The sequence below is a fragment of the Sebastes umbrosus genome, chromosome 9, assembly GCF_015220745.1.
Source record: "Sebastes umbrosus isolate fSebUmb1 chromosome 9, fSebUmb1.pri, whole genome shotgun sequence".
Classification (NCBI taxonomy): domain Eukaryota; kingdom Metazoa; phylum Chordata; class Actinopteri; order Perciformes; family Sebastidae; genus Sebastes; species Sebastes umbrosus.
In genome coordinates, this window is record NC_051277.1 from 18,350,747 (window position 1) to 18,370,262 (window position 19,516).

General features: G+C 39.8%; 2 protein-coding genes across 4 annotated transcripts in view; one reads left to right on the plus strand and one right to left on the minus strand.

Moving 5' to 3' along the window:
• macrod1 (mono-ADP ribosylhydrolase 1) overlaps positions 1-19,516 on the minus strand; it is a 137,310-nt gene that overhangs the window by 64,502 nt on the left and 53,292 nt on the right. The gene's annotated exons all lie outside the window — the stretch shown is intronic.
• The window catches only part of flrt1b (fibronectin leucine rich transmembrane protein 1b), a 34,507-nt gene continuing 21,950 nt past the window's right edge, over positions 6,960-19,516 (plus strand). The window contains 2 exon segments of the mRNA XM_037779720.1: positions 6,960-7,335; positions 7,387-7,655. The gene's annotated coding sequence lies outside the window, so the exon portion shown is untranslated.

Here is a 19,516-nt window from a genome sequence, read left to right on the forward strand (position 1 = left end):
AAAAATCTACAAGAATTAAGAAATTAACAAGATTAAAGCATCGCTGTATTCATTAAGCAGTTAAAGACTAGGGCTGGGATACACAAATCCCTCGATTCAATACTAACACGATACTTGGGTGCCGATTCGATATGTATTGCGATTTTTAAGTATTACGATTCTACAAGAATTGTGATTCGATATTATGATTTATTGCGATTTTTGTTAACTTTTTTAACACTAGACCATGGGAAAAAGTTGAACCATGCACTTCTAAGGACTTTTACTTTGAATTAATACAGTAAAAATGTTTCAGCATGTATGTAGTCAGAGATGTCCTCAAGTCAAATATATCAGTTATTGTCAGGCATTATTTATTAATTTTTTTCCAGCAACCCAAAAATCAAAAATTAAAGACATTTCCCTCACAAATTAGTGGTATTTAATTTCTAATTTATAAGGGACATGTAATGTTTTATACTTCTGGTGAATATAATCCAATCAATCTTATTTCCATATATGTATTTTGTATATACAGTTCCCTTTGTTAACACCTTATTTTGAAAACCAGATGTAGTCACACGTGTATACTTCCGCTAACTTCGGCAAGTCGCTAGCTCTTACAATTAGCTCCATGCTCTTTATACATCCATGGTCAGCTCTATCTGTGACGTTTAAATGTATTTACCATAAATGTCAGTATATGGGTGCTCTACAGTTGTAGCGTCTGACGATTTGACCACGGAGATGCGAGTGACGGCTGGCTTGACCGCATGTTACCGCAATACGATAACGTTCGCTGTCCATGACAGAGTGAACATGCAGCTTTAGCCATGATGTCTAGCTCTGCTTTTCCTGGTAATGTGTGAAACCCAAAGTGTTTCCATACTTTACTGTATGTGTAGTGTTTACCACGTTGGATTTAACATGTGAGGGTTCAGGTCGTAGCCATGCAGACCCTCCGACGTTTGCTTTGGTTGACGAATACGGAACGGATATGACATCACGTTACTCAGACTACAACAGTAAAAGCGGTAACTTCCTGCTACCTCCACATAGACTCAAATTAAGTAAATATATCGATTCTGATAAAAAATATGCATTTCAAAATCGTTAAAAAAAAATTGCGATACATAGGTTAATCGATTTCTTTTCCCACCCTTATTAAAGACAAAGTTAAATGGTTGTCCCAGGTAGATCAACATAGGGATGAATGATTACTGTAAGGCTAAAGAGATTATTTTAAAAATAGATTTAGTTTCTCATTTTTGAAAAGATTTTTTTTCTCAAGCTCTTTGCATGTGTGTTTTATTGGCTTCCCTTGGCCTTTCAGCAAATGTAATTCCAGAGTCTCACTGTGAATGTGCTTCCCCTTAATACCCAGTATGATATAAAAGGCCTGTATTTCACCTCAAGGCTGTGACTTTGACGCACGAAGACAAAGTGAACGGGAAGAAATGCTGTTTCATCTTAACAACAAAAACATCTCGTCGTACTTGACTCTTCAAGAATCTACATGTGAGGCGTAAAACAAAACAACCGGCAGCAAAGTCTGTATTTATTTGAGCCGAGCTGGAGTGAGAGCAGATTTCTAATTGACATGTGATGAACCTAACGTTGCTAATTATCTGTACATTCATGCGTTCACACCTGCAGAGACAATACAACACTTCACGTTCTTCCGCTGTGTAAACCCTCGTGAGACGGTACAGTTACTACAGTTAGCTACAGTTTGTGTACTTCCTCAACAACTCCACAGAAACCATAAGAGAGAGATACTCATCTCGTCAAATGGTGCCAACTAGCCAAATCCAAATCAATGAATTATAACATTATCAATAATCCTTGGATATTTGATTGACAACTTTTTTCTTTTCTTTGTATTTAGCAATGCTAAAATGTAGGGCTGACCTGAATGTTTTTAAGATTCAAAGCTTTGACCTTTGTCATGGTAATCGATCTCCAAATCAGTATTCAAATGCTTTGTTTTTTGTTTGTTTTTATACATATAAGTATGTAACAATGATCTATGAATCCCAAAATAGCCCATGAAATTAGGAATAATCCCACAACATTATTCATTATTCATATTAAACATTAATTATTATTAGTTAATTCCAGACGGATATCGCTGTTTGTTATGTGTAGAGCTATACAGTAGTGTGTGTACAGCACCGAAGCTTTGAATACCTTCAAATATATCTCACCGAAGCTTCAAAGCCCAAAAAATAGCATTCAGGACAGCCCTACTAAAATGACTGGTGTATAAATCAATCAAGAAAAAAATAACTCTATTACTCTAGTACTCTAAAATAATTCTAGTGTTGATCAGCAATTCGTTTTGTGTTTTAAGCTGTTAGCGGGACCACACAAGTAATTTAACAACACAAATTAGGGCTTTGCTGATTTGTGATTGGCATTTTTCATTTCATAGACAAAATGTTTAATTAGTTAATTGAAAATTTGACATTTTGATCTAAAATGAATAGTTTTACCCCCAAGTTCCTAAGAGTTCTTTAAGTTGTACTCAAGCTGGATTTAAATATATTTTCATTTGGCTGTTTTGTTATAGAGGACTGTTTAGTAAATTGTTGCATCTTTGTTTCGATAATTCATCTTTAAGACATATTTGATTTTACAGATATAAGAGGTTGTCTATTAGCTTGATTACCAATGCGAGTTATTTAAAAAAAAAAAAATTATCAAAACTGACTCATCCTCCTTCTATAATCCTGGACACAAAAAGGAGGTAACTCAGTGACTTATAGCCAATTTGTTCTGCAAGTTTCTAAGATACATTACTGTGGTGGTACAATAGGTGGAGATCTTGCATGCATAAAGCTCCACCCCTCCGCTGGTGAACAAAGAGCTGGATGAATTATTTATTTATTTCTAAAAAAGACACTCCACACTGGTGTGATTGAATAATTTCAGACTCTGTATACATTTAATAAATCATACTATAGATCACAATGCAACTTGATGGCAGATGATATAAGCCTGTTGCCTGACAGTCTTAGTATTTTGTCTTTACAAAAAGTAAGCTGCTTTGAATCTATATCATCATGCTCAGCTGACCAGACATCCAGATGTTCAACAGGTTAGCTCTCCTTCTAAACTTTTAGCAACATAACTATTGGATAAAGGATTTATCTGCTTTCATTAAGAGCATGCAAGTACAACCATTCAGAATATGATCAACCAAGACGACCAACATGCAAATATGTGACAGAGGAAGGTTGTACTTTGAGGTTGAGGACGGCCTGGTGATGAAAACTTTATACTGCCAGTTGAACGTAACCACAGTATTTTACTTACAAACTCACAATCATCAGTGCAAACGTTCTGCATTTTAATATAGAGAATGAAATATGAATTATCTTTTGACCAGCTTTGTTTGTTGCAACATCCTTATTATGTATATAGCAAAGTAGGACATGAATACGTGGACCATCTGAGTCCAAATCCTACTGTATTGCACGGTGCTGTCCATACAACCACCTGTTTTTCCTAACTCTCATCTGCACCATTGGACTATTTTCCTTTTAAGTTGTTGGTTAAATTAATGTTTTGCATGTTTTTTTGCTGGGAATTTGGAGGGATTGAGCAGCTAACCTACTTTTACTTAGACAATAATTGCCTGCACAGGGCTATTAAACTGATACCATGAGGGATAACTAGACCATAAATTACTGCAATTTACTGCAGACGCACTAATAGTTCCTGTAGGAATATGACTGCTATTTTTCATTAAGTATAAAAAGAAAGCAAAATGATCCCCCATTATAACAGACTGTAATTAGCATCACTGTCGGATTTTGTATGATGGGGGAACATATTACAATATAATGTGATGCAATACAACAATATCACAATTAATTTCCATAAGAGCATAATATACCACTGTCGGGATGGATGAACACTTCCCTGACAAAAACTGGAATGGATTGCATCGTATTGTTCAGGTGTTCATGTTATTGTGTCCACCCTCATTTTACATTAAAATATAAAGTGGTACATATACAGCAAAGTGTAATTTGAGGAGTAGAGACTGACCAATACCGGAGAGAATATTATCTTATCGCAGCTGTATTGTATTATTGGATATATGTGATGTTATTATAGAGAGCAAGGACAGGTTTACAGTGGTGGAATGTAACTAAGTACATTTACTCAAGTACTGTACTTAGTACAGTTTTGAGGTATTTGTACTTTACTTTTGAGGTATTTGTACTTTACTTGAGTATTTCCCTTATAAGCGTAACATTCTACTTACACTACATTTCAGAGGGAAATATTGTACTTTTTACTCCTTATAAATCTAAAAATAATTGAAAATGAAAGTAATCATTCATTGCAGCCCTATTATACTTTATGTATAAAAGTGAATATCCACTGAGATATTAAAATTTGCTCTGATTGTTTCAACTTTTAAATACTGGTATCAGTACTGGATTCAATAATTTAGTACGAGCCAGGTTCTAGCTTCTACTGTAATATTGTCTCATTCAGATCGTGACTGTCGGAGTCGCTTGAATTGAATCAGACTAATATCTGGAAGAGCGCCAGAGGGTGCTGGTGGTGCAGCTGCACCCGGTCCTGGGGCCCCAAGGGGCCCACACGAGCCTTCTACAGATGCTCTGCGTGCTGATGAGCTGTGCACATAAAAGTGTGTGTGTGTGTTTGGATGGAGTAAAGGTGCGCCAGTGTTTTGCACCCATGTTCTGCCAGTGAAAGCTTAATATTTCTGTGTATGCAGCACCCAAAGGGCCGAGCTGTGGTGTGAGAGAACTGCCCACAGGTAATAAATGCAAATTAATTGTGAGGTGTAGGCAAATAAAAATCATTGGTCACCAAGTCTGAATTAAAAACACATCAATAGCAGTTGAACCAGTGTCGACTCCATTAGCTGAGAACAGACTCTGGAGGATCCTTGTCCTGACCAGTGGCGTAAATATCGACGGTGCAACCAGTGCAGCGCACCGAGGCCCACAATCACCTTCCTACACCGCACTGTATCCAATATATGCACTACTGTTGCGTCATGTAAACAAACCACGTAGGCTACCTATCAGCTGTGAGCTCGAGATCAGACTGGACACGTAACCACTTATCTTCCTTCGTTTGTTCTTTTTAAACAGAAAACACACGTTTAATATTGTGATATTTACTGGAAATGACATACAATATAGCCAACAGCAGTAGGAAACTTTCAGCTCCCTGGCGATCTCCCTCCAGCCAGCTGGAGTGAAATGAGGAGGTATCGTTTGATTTCAACTTCACCAATCTGCTGCTCCCGGTCCACTGAGGCGATTTCAAAATGAGCGACAGGAATAAATAGAAACAGTTGGGCGTCTAACAAAAATTCAGCTCAAAACGGCGTGCCACGTCGCGCTGCGTCGCTCACGGCCAGGACATTCCAATAAAAAAGGACATGGTCCATAAAAGCAGTGTTGTTTTTGACTTTGTGGAGCACAAGACCTGTAGTTTAAACTTCCAATGGGTGAGTACTGGTTTCTTTTTTGTTATTATGGAGTGGGATCAGGGATTTAAATCTATAGCACTGTAATTGTTACGTCTCATATGTTGGAAAATGTGCACCAGTAATCTGTGTCTGTGAGAACAATGGGCGGCTGAGTCCAGGGCAGGCTGGTAAATTAGCGTTGATAAATTAGGCACTCCGGCTGCTGTCCGTGGTGCTGATCACAGGCTGGTTTGCAGTATGGGACTTGCATAGTGAGCCTCTCCATGGTGGCATAGCAATGATCTAGAGTGGTTGTGTGTGCACGAGCGTGCGCTTGTGTTTGGGGCAAGGGCCCAAGAAAAAAATCTGCACCGGGGCCAATCACAATTATGTTACGTTGCTGGTCCTGATACAGCATGATGTCAGCGGCTGTTTGTTTTGAGTAAAACTGACTTGGACATATAGCCATGTTGAGATCAGTTGAGGAAATACCAAGCACCGCCCACCGGAGCACAGCCAATAGGAACGCTCAATAGGAATGCTCTCTCTCTCTGAAATGACCTGTGATTGGCCAAATCTTTTTTTTAAAGCCTGAAAACACGCTGTTCAGACAAGACTACAACACAAACTACACGGAAGCACCAAAACCGCAAAGTTATATCTAGTGAAGCCCGTCTTGCAAAACAGTGATGGCTGCGGTCGGAGGACGCCGGGGAGACCGTAGCTTTGGTCTCCAGGGCCGGAGTCTCTGCTCCTCTGCCTGCTTGCCTTCATTCACACACCGCGCTCGTTCTCGCTATATGACGTCTATGTAGAGCGAGCACAAACGCGAGCCAGAGTAACAGGACACTGACTTTCGTTGACTTAACGGCCACAGGTGTCACTGTTCACAAGCATTTCTGATTCTTACAAACAGTCCCTATAAAACTATTATTTTGTTATTTTAATCCTTTTTAAAGTCACCAGAATGCAGATTTCAAAGTCTCTGAAACTCAAATGTTTGAAATCTTCCCTATTTTTAAGGTCTCAAGGTTGGCAAGTATATGCCGAGATATCAAAAGTTGCTCCGATTGTTTCAACTTTTTTAAAATACTGATATCAGCACCAAAATTCAGTACGGGCCACTGGGCCAAACCAATCGCCTGATACATCATGATGTCAGCGCCTTAAGTAAAACTGACTCTGACACATAGAACCAGGCCTCTTTTCCACTTTAGTGTGAGAAACCTCTCTCCTTCCATCCCCTCAAGGACTGAAATCCACTCATTTTCCATCCAACAGGCCCCCAAACATGTAGGCGGTGCCCCCCCCCCCTCCAGAGCACCACCAGCTCTACTATCCAACTATCCATGTGTGTGTGCGCACCTGTCAGTCTAATGCTCGGTGAGTTGTCGGTAATTGCTGGACCGTGGCGACCCAATGAACCTCCTGTAACGGAGCTCAGAGAGGAAGAGAGAACGAGTACCCCCCCCCCACCACACACACACACACACACACACACACACATAGACAGACAACAACACTGCGCGCAGGCTCAGCGCGAGACGAAGAAGAAGAGGATAGAACGTGGAGGAGGAGGATAGAACGATAGAACGTGGTGGATAGAACGATAGAACGTGGTGGATAGAACGTTAGAACGTGGAGCAGGATAGAACGATAGAACGTGGAGGATAGAACGATAGAACGTGGAGGATAGAACGATAGAACGTGCGTGCGCTGGAGCTGGAGGCGACACCTGTCACCCTGGTTACTAAACACAGTCAGTCGGTTTGTTTCAGAGGCGTCCTGAAGACTTGCGGGATAAATAGTCGCACCTTTTTTGCGCTCAGGGAGAGACACGGAGACCGGGGAGCTAAAAGACGCTGGAGAGGAAAAACGGGACTTTATCAGAGGTTAGTCTCTCTCTCTCTCTCACACACACACACACTCACACTAACCCACAGTAGAGTGAACCAACAGGACAGGGAGGGAGATAAACTAGTGCACATCGCGGAGCTCCGGTTGCGGGCAGACCGAGCATCCTCTCCTCCTCCTCCCGGTCACTCCGTCACTCCGTCCGGATAGAGAGAGAGAGAGAGAGAGAGAGAGAGAGAGAGAGAGGCTGCAGCTGCCTTAACGGGACTTAACGGACCTCGCGTTCATATCTATCAAGTTGAGAGGATGATTTGACACCTTGCAGGAGAGAGAGAGGCTGGAAAAATGGATAACAGAGGTATGATCTGTGTCAGTGCATTCTGTATATAGATGAAAAAAGGAAGGGTGATGCAGGTTCATGCAGGTTATAGGCGGCTTTTATATTGCTTATACTGAAAAGGCTTTTTTACTCTGCTTGTTTATATGCAGCTATACCTGCTGGACTAAAAAAAAAAAAAGATTTATTTAAAACAGCAGGGCTTCAGAGAGTTATACAGGCACAGAGAGGGAGATTAAAGTGAGAGATTATACTTTGTAAAGAGACAGTATTCCCACTTGCATGTTTTTCTCTCATCCCTCCCATCGCTCTCTTCTCTTCGCTGCATCCCTCTCATATGAGCAGCAGTGTGGTTTTCATGTGTGAATAATTGTTGTTGTGTCAGAAGGGTCTCTTCATCCATGACAATATCTGCACCCCCCCCTCCTCCTCTCCATCTCCACCACCTCAACATAAGGGCCTCTATGTGCTTTGATGCTCCATGTAGTGCAGGACATCATACACACAAACTAAAATGTTGCGTCATTTTCTGCGAAAACTGCCTCTCACATGATGTAAAGTATAGGGGTGTAAAGGACATATCAATATACACATGAGTATCGTGATATTATGTTTTATCGATTCTCTAAAAACGCTGTATGGATTTTTTAATTAACCTCCTGAAAAGCCGGCAGACCCGGTGGCTTTATATTCTGTATTTCTGGCTCAGTTTTAAAGCTATAGAAAGTTACTGCGATGGTATGAAACTAGCAACCCTATTGGTACCAACCATGTCATACTTGCATGTCACGAAGGAGGCTAAATAACGCTCCAAAGTTATGCAAATTTGTTGGCGAGGAAAAACTGGCATGGCCATTTTTCAAAAGGGGTCCCTTGACCTTTGACCTCAAGATATGTGAATGAAAATGGGTACCCGCGAGTCTCCCCTTTACAGACATGCCCACTTTATGCTAATTCCACACAGTTTTGGGACAAAAACCATGTCGTTTTTTTTGCATGCAGCACAAAAGTGTTATTTTCGCCTATTCTAAAATGGTGTATTTGAATATTCCTGCATACTGGGGTCACTAAACAGTGTTGGAATTGCATAAATGGGTAAGACTTTAAAGCTGAGACTCTTGTGGATCCAATTGTATTATTCATGTGTATTGATGTTAGCCCCCATAGTAGCCATTTCACATAGTGGCTTTTTTAACATTTTATATTTATGGTGGTTTCTTTATACTATGACAGTTTTCCTAAAATTAAATTTGAAAAAACCCGCAATATATCACCTTGCTTACAGTGTCCCAATATATCGCAATATATTGTATCGTTACCCCTGTATCATGATACGTATTGTATTGCCAGATTCGTGCCAATACACAGCCCTAATGTAAACAAGCATACATCTGCATACACACACAAACACACACACACACACACACACACACACAAACACACACAAACACACACACACACGCACAGGATTAGCAGTCATACAAGGCCATATTGAGACAGCAGATTAGGATGAGATTCTCCGGGCCAAAGCGGTACAGAACATGGGATTAAAGAAGAAAGGCAGAGATGGATGGATGGATGGATGAACAAGGGAAAGAGCGTGAGAGGCAAAGAGACCAAAAGGGGGGCAAGAGAGAAAAAGTGAGAGAACATGAGATTAAAGTGTAATGTCCTAGAGAGGGAGAGAGAAAGCGAGAATCCAGGGCAAGTCATGCAGTTAGAGTGAACTGCACATTGGCAGAATGTGGAGGGAATAAAGAAGAGGAGAAGGCAGCAGACACTCTTTCTCTATCGCCTCCCTTTTGATCTCCTCTTATTCACCCATCCGACAGCAGGAGAGGAGCGCTGCTTATATAACTCTCCATTTGAAACACAATAAACCAAGAAGGGGTTGGGAGGAAGAAAAAAAAACACACAATAGGCATCTTGCAGATTGTTAAATTGCCAAACAAAATTAGAAAAAATAAAACCTGCAGATATCAGTATCGTCTCTGAGCCTGAATGGCAGTAATTTTTTCATTTCCTGAAATCTGTTACAGGCATCATTCATCCTAACAAGAGGCCCGAACTTGGCTGTTTAAAATCCTCTGCGGCACCTGTGTGAAGCTCAGCTGACCGAGCTTCTGTTAAGTTTTTCACAGCACATATGTTAAAAGATATGTTAGTGCCAATGCATTTAGCACAGCATGTGTCGGCTGTTAACACACTTGTGGACCCTCGGTGTGTGTGATTGTTAATTGAACTCAAAAGAAATCATTTCTGATGGATTAATCTCGTCTTTTAAGCAGCTTTTAGTCTTCTTGTATTAGTATTGCTGACTTAGCTGTACAAGCAAGTTGCTGATGCCAACAGGAGGCCAATATAAGACTAATAAAAGATGTCATACAATATTAAAATATGATCCAATCCAGCCTGATTTACCTTTAAAACAGCAAGTAAGGTATTAGATCTCCTTTCATAGCAATAGCTGCATTTTATAATGTTCTGTAGGACTGGACTGATTCTCTATGTAGACTTTACCATATTGAGGCTCAGTACTTAATCTGAAGCTGATGAGATTTACTGGAAAACACAAAACAATCCTTGCATGTGTGGTGTTTGTTGTTTTGGCATCCTTCTGATTTTTCAGGGGCAGTGCAATAAGCTACAGACACAACATTTACATACACAATTTGATAAGGTGAATGTGTTAGCATAGTGTTTCCCAAATTTTTCTGGGGACCCACTTTTCAAAAATGACAAACCATCATGACCCAATTCACAACAGGTCTTACATCTATAAATCTTGAGAATGTATAGCAAATTTGTGCGTAAATGAACACTCCTAACCATTTTAACTGTCATTTCCACATCACCTCATATTATCTTGAATAGGTAAACCAGCCATTTCGAAGAGATATACATTCAATAAATCACAACTTTGTTTGTGCTATTAAACATATACACATGTTAAATACTTTATAAATGAGACCAAATAAATGCATTTAGGCGGAGTTAACATGTAACAATGTTATAAGTAGGCTACAATTATCAGAACAATACGAACATTCAGGCTCCCTCTTGTGGCACAAAAGTGTATTGCAGATAAAATGTTAAATAAAAGACTCGAAGACATTCAAATTTATTTGGTGACCCACCTATGAGTCCCGACCCAGTCTTTGGGGATGACTGCGTTAGCAAACAGTCGCCTATTACACACCCAGAAGACATGGAGCAACATTAGCATCTATTTGGTTTCTGGCAGTTTGGTGAATGTAAGTCTGATATTCACACTATATGGCTCTGTAGTCGCGAAAAACTCTACATTCACCAACTAGTAGTCGCTAACTCTGTCTGTCTGCTGTTTGGTGCTGAGCAGGGAGAGTACAGTGGGTTTATCAGAGCTTTTTAGGCCGTAAGCCCAAAACAAAAAGCTGAAAGAGGCTAAACGTTCAGTAGACCTTAGGGGGAATGCAGAGTTGTGTGATAAATTTATGTCGGTTTGTTCTTTCACATCAGATGGAGTCATTTATTTTCATTGTTAATATGAAAATCTTTATTAGTGCAGCCATCACCGATACGGATGCCGGATCAGATATCGGGCCGATACTGACTCAAATAGCTGGCTCAGGTATCTGTAGCAATGGGACCAATCTATTCTAGTTTGCATACTATACACATTATATACTGGAATTTTAATTCCTGCTTACGTTTTTACCATTTTGTTGCTGCATTAAAAAGGTTTACACCTGAATTGTAATTCCTCTTAATTTTGAAGATTTTTTTAAAGTTGCTAGCGCACGATTTATTATTTTGATAATAAATAACAACTCAGTAAATTAATATCTACAGTGAGGCATACAGCTTATTATTAAAACACTGGTATTGGATCAGTATTCGGTATCGGCAGATACCCAAAGCCCAGGTATCGCTATTGGTATCGGGACTGAAAAAGTCAGATCGGTGCATGCCTACACTGAACTAAGTTTGTATGATTGTTAAAAAAATAAAGACATAATACATAATACAGATAATTATTAAAAAGTTCCTAAAAATAACAGGAAACTCATATTTACAGGAAATATTCTGCTCAAAATGCATCCAAATAGCTTGTTTTACACAAACTTCCTGCAGTTATTGTGTTCACTATTTGGGTTAATTGAACAGTGTATCAGTTGTTCTGTACTGTTATTATTATGCATTGAATATAATAGGAAATATCCATAAATGATGTCACTTAGTCAGGGGTTGTCAGTTTACTCAATGATAGGAAAGGGGTCCTTGAAGGAAAAAGATTGTGAACTGCTGATCTAGAACATGATGAATGACTGAAAACTGTACATACCGTATACAGGCAATTTGTTCCATACTGTCACATATAAAACACCAGTAGCATGACTCTAGGGGTCTTCTCCAGTAGTGAGGGCATTTTTCCCTGGTGACAGTTTGTTCAGTTTACCAGCGAGTGACTTTATGTGGTGGTGAGCAGTGTTCAAGGCCCTGGGTCAGTGCCCTGTGGCAGAACAGCAGGTGTCAAGAGGAAGAGATGGCTCTCTGTGCTCCATGTATCTAAGCAGTATGTCTGCTGTCCTCAGGCTATTTGACCTTCTTATCTAATGTGCCTACCTGAATGATTTCTGATTCTGCTCATCTACTCATTCATTATTTTACATCATCTTTATAACCTCGTACTGTAGCTTACATCTATTAATAATTAGCGCTTGGTGTACATCCATTTCAAAGGCTGTCCTCGGCTTTGTTTTCATGCCTACAGTCATGACATTCAGCATTAATGTTTCACTGCAAAACGTAAATAATTCAGCAGTATGAAAGCAAGACTGGACTGTTACTGAGCATATTAATGCTTATAAACTTTGGCATGGTGTTGACATTTCCTTTTATTAATGATTCAATATTGGAATTGGTAGCCATCCAAATCAATATACGATAGTAACAAATGGAAGATGTCCTCGCCGTCCTCGGCTGACTTGTGGCCTTTTCATGTCTGTTTTATTGTAAGAAATCTCATCTCTGATCAGTCAGATGAATTAAACCAGATCTGCTTCATTGATCTGCAGATAGGAAATTGTCTTGTCATCTTCATGCTCATGGCATACATCAAAAAACAGATGGAAAATATGCAGTATACAGAGCCCGATAGTTAACTAAAATATACAAGTATATGTGAAGGTAGTCTTTGGCTTAAAAAATGTAGAACAAACTAAAAGAACAGGGGTAGGAGGAGAGCGCCTGCTATGGGTCTCAAAATATACCTGAGCATGAATGTTTCCAGGCGCCCCACCTTATTAAAGCCTGTGTGTGGGAAACACTGCAGTTGTAGCCAGATTTAGAGTTCAACCCGCCCCCGAAACAATGATTTCATAACCGTGTCCTGAACGGCTTTACAGAGACTCAGACTGACGCAGCACCCGGGATGATTTACTGAGGATTACGGCACATTTTCTCATCCTTAACAAATACTAGTGGACCAAAGCTCATTCAGATGTAAAGAGTCAAACTGACAACAACGCCGATCTGAAATATACATTTCAGTTTAATCTTAGTTTTCAGATTCACAGTTTCTGTCATGGCAAAAAACGACATGCTTGTAGATAACACTCGCACTGTCCCAGATTATAAGAAAAAACAGATAAGAAAATGCAGCGCTATCTCTTATGCAACTGACAGAAAATCATATATCATGTAAATGTTGGGTCAGCAGGCTGAGGCACATATATGAATGAGCTTATAACATGTCATGGATTTGAGCCTTTCTCTGATCGTATCTGTTTCTCTACACTGTACAATAGAAAAAAAGTAATTGAAAATATGAGGAAGACACAATTCTGTCTGCAAAAGGACAAGCTTCACTAAATGGCATGGGCCCCATTTACACCTGGTATTAACATGTGATCTGTATCTTTATAAATGACATTCAATATATGGGGCTTTGCATGTACACCTGACATTGATAGGCATTCTCCTTATCTTGAATCTGCAGGTATTGTGATCGGATCTTAATATGCAAATGCCTTAGGCGGGGCACGTCTCAGGTAAAGGAAGCAATGCTACAGACAGGCGTCACTCATTTGTAATCACTTTTTGTGAGACTTGCTAGCTTCTGCTACTACTTGTAGCTTTTGCCAGGCTTGCTTTAGCTTGTTAGACAATCCTGCTGGGTGATTTTTTCACTTTAAACAGATATAATTGATAACCTCTAAAAACCCACTGTACACTACCTGTTCAGCACCAAACAGCAAACAGACACAGTTAGCGACTAGCTAGTGAACATGGTGGAGTATTTAGCAGCTAGAGAGACAGATATTTCCCTCAGGAGTTGGTAGAGACCCAATCTCTGAACCCATCGGCTATCAGTCTGACCACGATAAGCCTCTGGGGTCAAGGGGTTATATTTCTGGGGTTCTGGTGTAGCCGGCGTATATCCAGGCCACCACTTCCTTTTCCCTTTGCTGTTCATTGTTTACAGTCCGACTAGCATCTTGAGATGCGAGACTGGAGTTGGAGTTCAGAGACGACATGTACAACAGGATTATTTCACAAGTAGCCAGTTTATAAACTAATTTTAAACCATTAAAAAGTGAAATCATCGTCAGACGATAGCCGATGGCTAATCCCAAATTGCTTTTCGGCCGATGCGTTCCTCCTCTTTTGCTTTTCACACAGACTGTTTACCTGTATTCAACCAAAGCCTGCTAGAATGTGATTGGTCAATACTAGTCGGACTACAAAGGGAAACCAGAACGCTTCCGATGCCAAAAACTTGTCCCGTTGCCTACAGACTCTACATGTGAATGCAAAATCAGTTTATAGAGATTAGTAGAGACTAATAACTAGGGCTGACCCGAATGCTTCGAAGCTTCTATCGTTGCCATGGTAATCGACCTCCAAAGCACTATTTGAATGCTTCAGGGTTTTTTGGGGGGGGTTTCTTTTGTTTATATATAAGTATGTAATAATAAAGTATAAATCCCAAAATAGCCCATGAGATTAGGAATAATCCCACAACATTATTCATTATTCAACATGAATTATCATTAGTTATTCTCAGACGGATATCGCTGTTTGTTGTGTGTAGAGGTGTGTGCGTGTACAGTAGTGTGGCAGCGGCGCTGAAACAGGGGAGATGGAGAAGAACATGTCAGCTTCGAATACCTTCGAATATTTGGGACAGCCCTACTAAAAACAGCCCTAAAAGAAGAATGAATATGAGACTTACATTTGCCAGGTGGCCGGACACACGACTCCGAATGAATGCTAATGTTGCTGCATTTACTTTTTGCATTAAGATGCTTTTTTCCCCAATCCAGATAGGATATCCAAATGCATATTATATAGAGGTGTGAATCTTCACCTCTAATATAGTATGTTAATGCCAGGTGTAATCAGCTCAGAAACCAGGACGACCCAGAAAGAAAGTCTGTTGAACATACAATAAAGTTTACATACTTAATTCATTATGTATACAACAGCTTACTAACCCGGGAAGAAAAATAGAGGATAAATTAATCTATAGAATTTGCTTTGAGAGTAAAATCCACATTTCCCTTTTGCTTTTCCTCATTGTTTGAAAAGCAAAACAATCTGTAGAGTTTAAGATGAGAAGACCAACACGTATATCCAGACAACATTTCAAAATTAATCTATGTAGGTCTAGTTATTGCCTTAGTTTATGCCTTATGCAATCTATTGTAGGAGGCAGCATGGCTCTGAAACAAACTGTGCTTTTATATAATTGAGGTTATGCCATGTTTTGGCTCAGACTGTCCTGAAAAGACATAATAAATAGGAACCTGAAATAAATATATCCCAAAGTAGATGCCAGATACCGACATTAGAGAGATGCATTACACAAGGGAAGGTTTTAACAATTTAGGAGGCTCTCTGACAGACACACACAAACACAATGCTCTTGCATTAGGCTGTGTTATATCGCATTATGGCTTTGTGTGTGTGTTTGTGTGTGTGTGTGTGTGTGTGTGTGTGTGTGGTGTAGCTCCATTTGTTGGAGCACAGGAATAGTGTGGGAGGTCAGAGAGAGTAGGAGTCACGCAGAGACAAGTTCAGAGCTGAGCTTTTGTTTGAGCAGCAGGGATGACTTCAGAGCGCCTGAGCTGTTCCCTTACCTAGCTTTAAACCAGCTGCAGGCACCTCCACAAATACTGATTAAATAGTGCAAGTTAAAATGAGCAGAATAACCGTAAAAACAAGAAATTAGCTATGTTTAATTCCATTCAAATTGAGATTATTCTCACTGAGGCAAAAAGAAACTCTAGAAAGAAAAGACTCTTCACTGTGAATGACAGCAGCTACAGTTAGCACTAGCACCTCACACTCTGTTGTCATTAAGCTTTTATTCTGCAGGTTAATGAGAGATAATTACAAATTATCAGTCGTTATCACGGACAGCTGAGATTTCTGACAAATTGTGGTTGTTACTGTGGAGAATGTGTCACAAATAGATGTGGAAAGAAAAAAAAGTTTGTAGAGAGAATGAGCCCCGTGATGAAAGGAAAGCAAAGATGTGATCATCTCGATGAGGAGTTCATTTGATGCAAAGAGTGATTTCTTTTTGATCCTTCTTGGATCAAAGGCTGGGAACGCTAATGGAGAGGGACATGTATGAAAGTATTAATGAATAAATTATGCACCTATGGCCAGGGGTGACTGATTATTTTGGGAATAAAGAGCCATTCGTGGTCTCATTTCTGAGCGTGGGTGTTTTTAATGTTGTGTTACATTTGTCTCTTTTTATTTCAGTGTAATCGTTTTGTTACTCAGAACATGAAAAATATAGATTTGTGTTTCCCTCAACAGTAAGTATTCACGATCCGTTAAGAACTGTATTTGAATTAGAACCAGAATAATCAAAGAACAAATGCCCAACCTTTCTTGCAGGCCCTCTCCAAATGCAGAGCATCCAGATTGTCTACATTTTCAGATGTTCTATCAGTTGCACCACAGGCTGAGTGTGTTGCCTGCAGCAAAAAAAATAGTGTCGCAATGACATGTGGTGCATGTAATTCATTTGGAACTTGTGTTTTTTAAAAAAAGCTCAATTTTAGATTTTGGGACTTGCACCAACTGTGCGCCTCTGCTGGCAGTGTTTCCCTGACTTAGCCCACTGCTTAATGACACACAGTGGGTGTTCAAATATAATGTGTCTAATAGCTAATGTGTAGGATAGTGTCAAATGTCTTCTCTTTACATGTTTGTTGGTATATGTTGCAAAGCTCTTTCTTTGTTTAACACATTGACACTGGATATTTTAGGGCTTTTCTGAGATCAGCTGTCTTTTTGTAGTTGTCTGTGCTTCTTGGTGAATGCATGCAGGGCTGCAAGTAAAGATTATTTTCATTGTCCATTAATCCGTTGATTATTTTCTTGATTAATCAATTAGATGTTTGGTCTACAAAATGTAGAGTTGTTCCGATACCAGTACCAGTATCGGAAATGTGTCCGATACTGCCAAAAATTCGGTATTTCGTATCGGCAAGTACGCCAATCTATGCACCGAGCCGATACCATAATTTATTAACCCAGAAAAAAAATCAACTTGATTAACTGGAAATCAATTCTTCTTCTCCGCTCCAAAACAGTAGCCTTCACTGTGCTGTCGCCCTGGATGTGTCATGGCTTTGGCTGCCACTAGCAACTTCTGTTTTAGTGCAGCGAAGAAGAACTGATTGCAGGTAGTTTGTCACATGACGATAGCAAACAACAACAGTGCGGTGCTTGTGGAGAGTGTAACGTTAGTCAGAGCGAGGAAATGTCAGCCATCTGGCAATATTTCACAGTGGAAAATTAAACAAGTAAAACTGAAAAATAAAATAAAGTTCTATTGCATTCAAAGAGTTTAACCTTTAGGCTATACAACAAAGATAGTAATCATATCACATCCATACATAGTCAGTAGTAAACAGCTGCTAAATAATAATAATAATAATAACTATACTTTTTTTGTTATCACTCTGGTATTGGATCGTTATTTGGTATCGGCCAATACCGCAAGTTCGGGTATCGGAATTGGTATCAGGAAGGAAAAAATGGTATCGGAACATCTCTAATAAAATGTCAGAAAATGGTGAAAAATGTGGATCAGTGTTTCCACAACTCAAAGATATTCAGTTTACTGTCATAGAGGAGTAAAGAAACCAGAAAATATTCACATTTAAGAAGCTAGAATCAGAGAAATTTTGACTTCAATTTTTTTTAAATTAATGAAACCGATTAATTAAACCACAGCAAATAAGTGTAATAACACAACTGTTCTTCATATCCACAACCTGCCAGAGAACCGAAACCTCTACATTTGGATCAAAACAAGTGCGTAAGTGGAACCAAATGCCAAATCATCACCAACCTGCCATGGCAACAAAGAATGAAAAACAAACACCTCCGCGCTATCCGAAATGATCAGAGAGCGATGTATACAAGCCAATTACCGCGCCGTGTTCAGAGAGCGCTACGCTCTCGGCAAAGAATGTCAAGATGGTGCTCGATTGTGAGGGCGACTGGCAGGGATATGTGTTTGACCTGATGTATTGAATTCCAATAGATCTCTCAGGTATGCAGGGATCATGCTTGACTCTGTGCTTGAATAAGCTTTGATAATTACCCTATAGCCTTTTCTGGAGTGTGCTCATTGTCTCTTTATAATGAGGAACAAAGGTAAACACCGCCAAAACATGACGACTGACTCACTGACTGACTGACTGACTGACTGACTGACTGGAAGGAGAGGCGTCAGTTTTAGTTCACTCACTTCACTCAGCAACAGCACCTTTCACACTGAAGTTTGTCTTTCTTTTCAAAAAGTTTAGCTCCTGTGGAATATTTTTTTTCTTCCCGAGATAATAATGAAATGGAGAGTGACAGGAAATAATAGAGAGAGTGAGAGAGAGAGAGGGAGATGAAGTGTTGGCGGGTGAGAGGTAACAAAGCCTGTCAGCAAGATTCAAACCTTCAGTACCGTGCCTTAGCCTGCCACCAGGAGGCCACACGTACTTCACATCTTATTGGATTTAAAATGACTTGTTTCTTCTGTCATCACGAGCACGCACACACACGCACACACACGCACACACACGCACACACACGCACACACACACATGCACACACAAACGCACACACACAAAGGACTCCAGGGATTCTGCTCCAAAGGCATAAGTGCCAAGTTCAACCTAGCGAGAGTTATTGTGACCTATCTAAGAGTGCCTTCTGGTGGACTGTTTTGTGTGTGTGTGTGTGTGTGTGTGTGTGTGTGTGTGTGTGTGGGTGGGTATTAGTGTGTGTGAGAGGGTGTCCGGCCTGTAAATTGCCTGTCGGAAGATACTTCCTATGCGTATACCTCATTCTGAGCGAGACACAGAGTGAGAGAAAGAGATGGAGAGAGAGAGAGTGTAAACGCTCTGAGTTGGAAAAACCCTCAATCATATTTAATGGGATTATTTATCCACATACTGTCATGAGACGATGTGTATGCATGCCGGGCCCTGTGTGGAAATGTGTGTTTTGCTGAGAGATGGGGTATATCATAGCATCTCCTGGCACATAATATTGCAGGCAGATGGGTGTGCAGGTTTTTTTTGGGCAGATAAATTTTATGTATTCCTCCTGCACTGATAGAGAGCAGCCCGATATAATATTAAAGCTGTTTATGTTTCATTTAGACATTAGCCAGTAGAGGTGGGGAAAAACAAAATCGATTCACCTATTTTATTTATTTATATTTTCACCGTGATTTCTTTTTTTTACGATTTTGAAATTGATTTTTTTAATGCCAGAATCGCTATATTTGCTTCATTTGAGTCTATGTGGACATAGAAGGAAGTTACCGCTTTTATTGTTGTAGTCTGAGTAACGTGATGTCATATCCGTTCTGT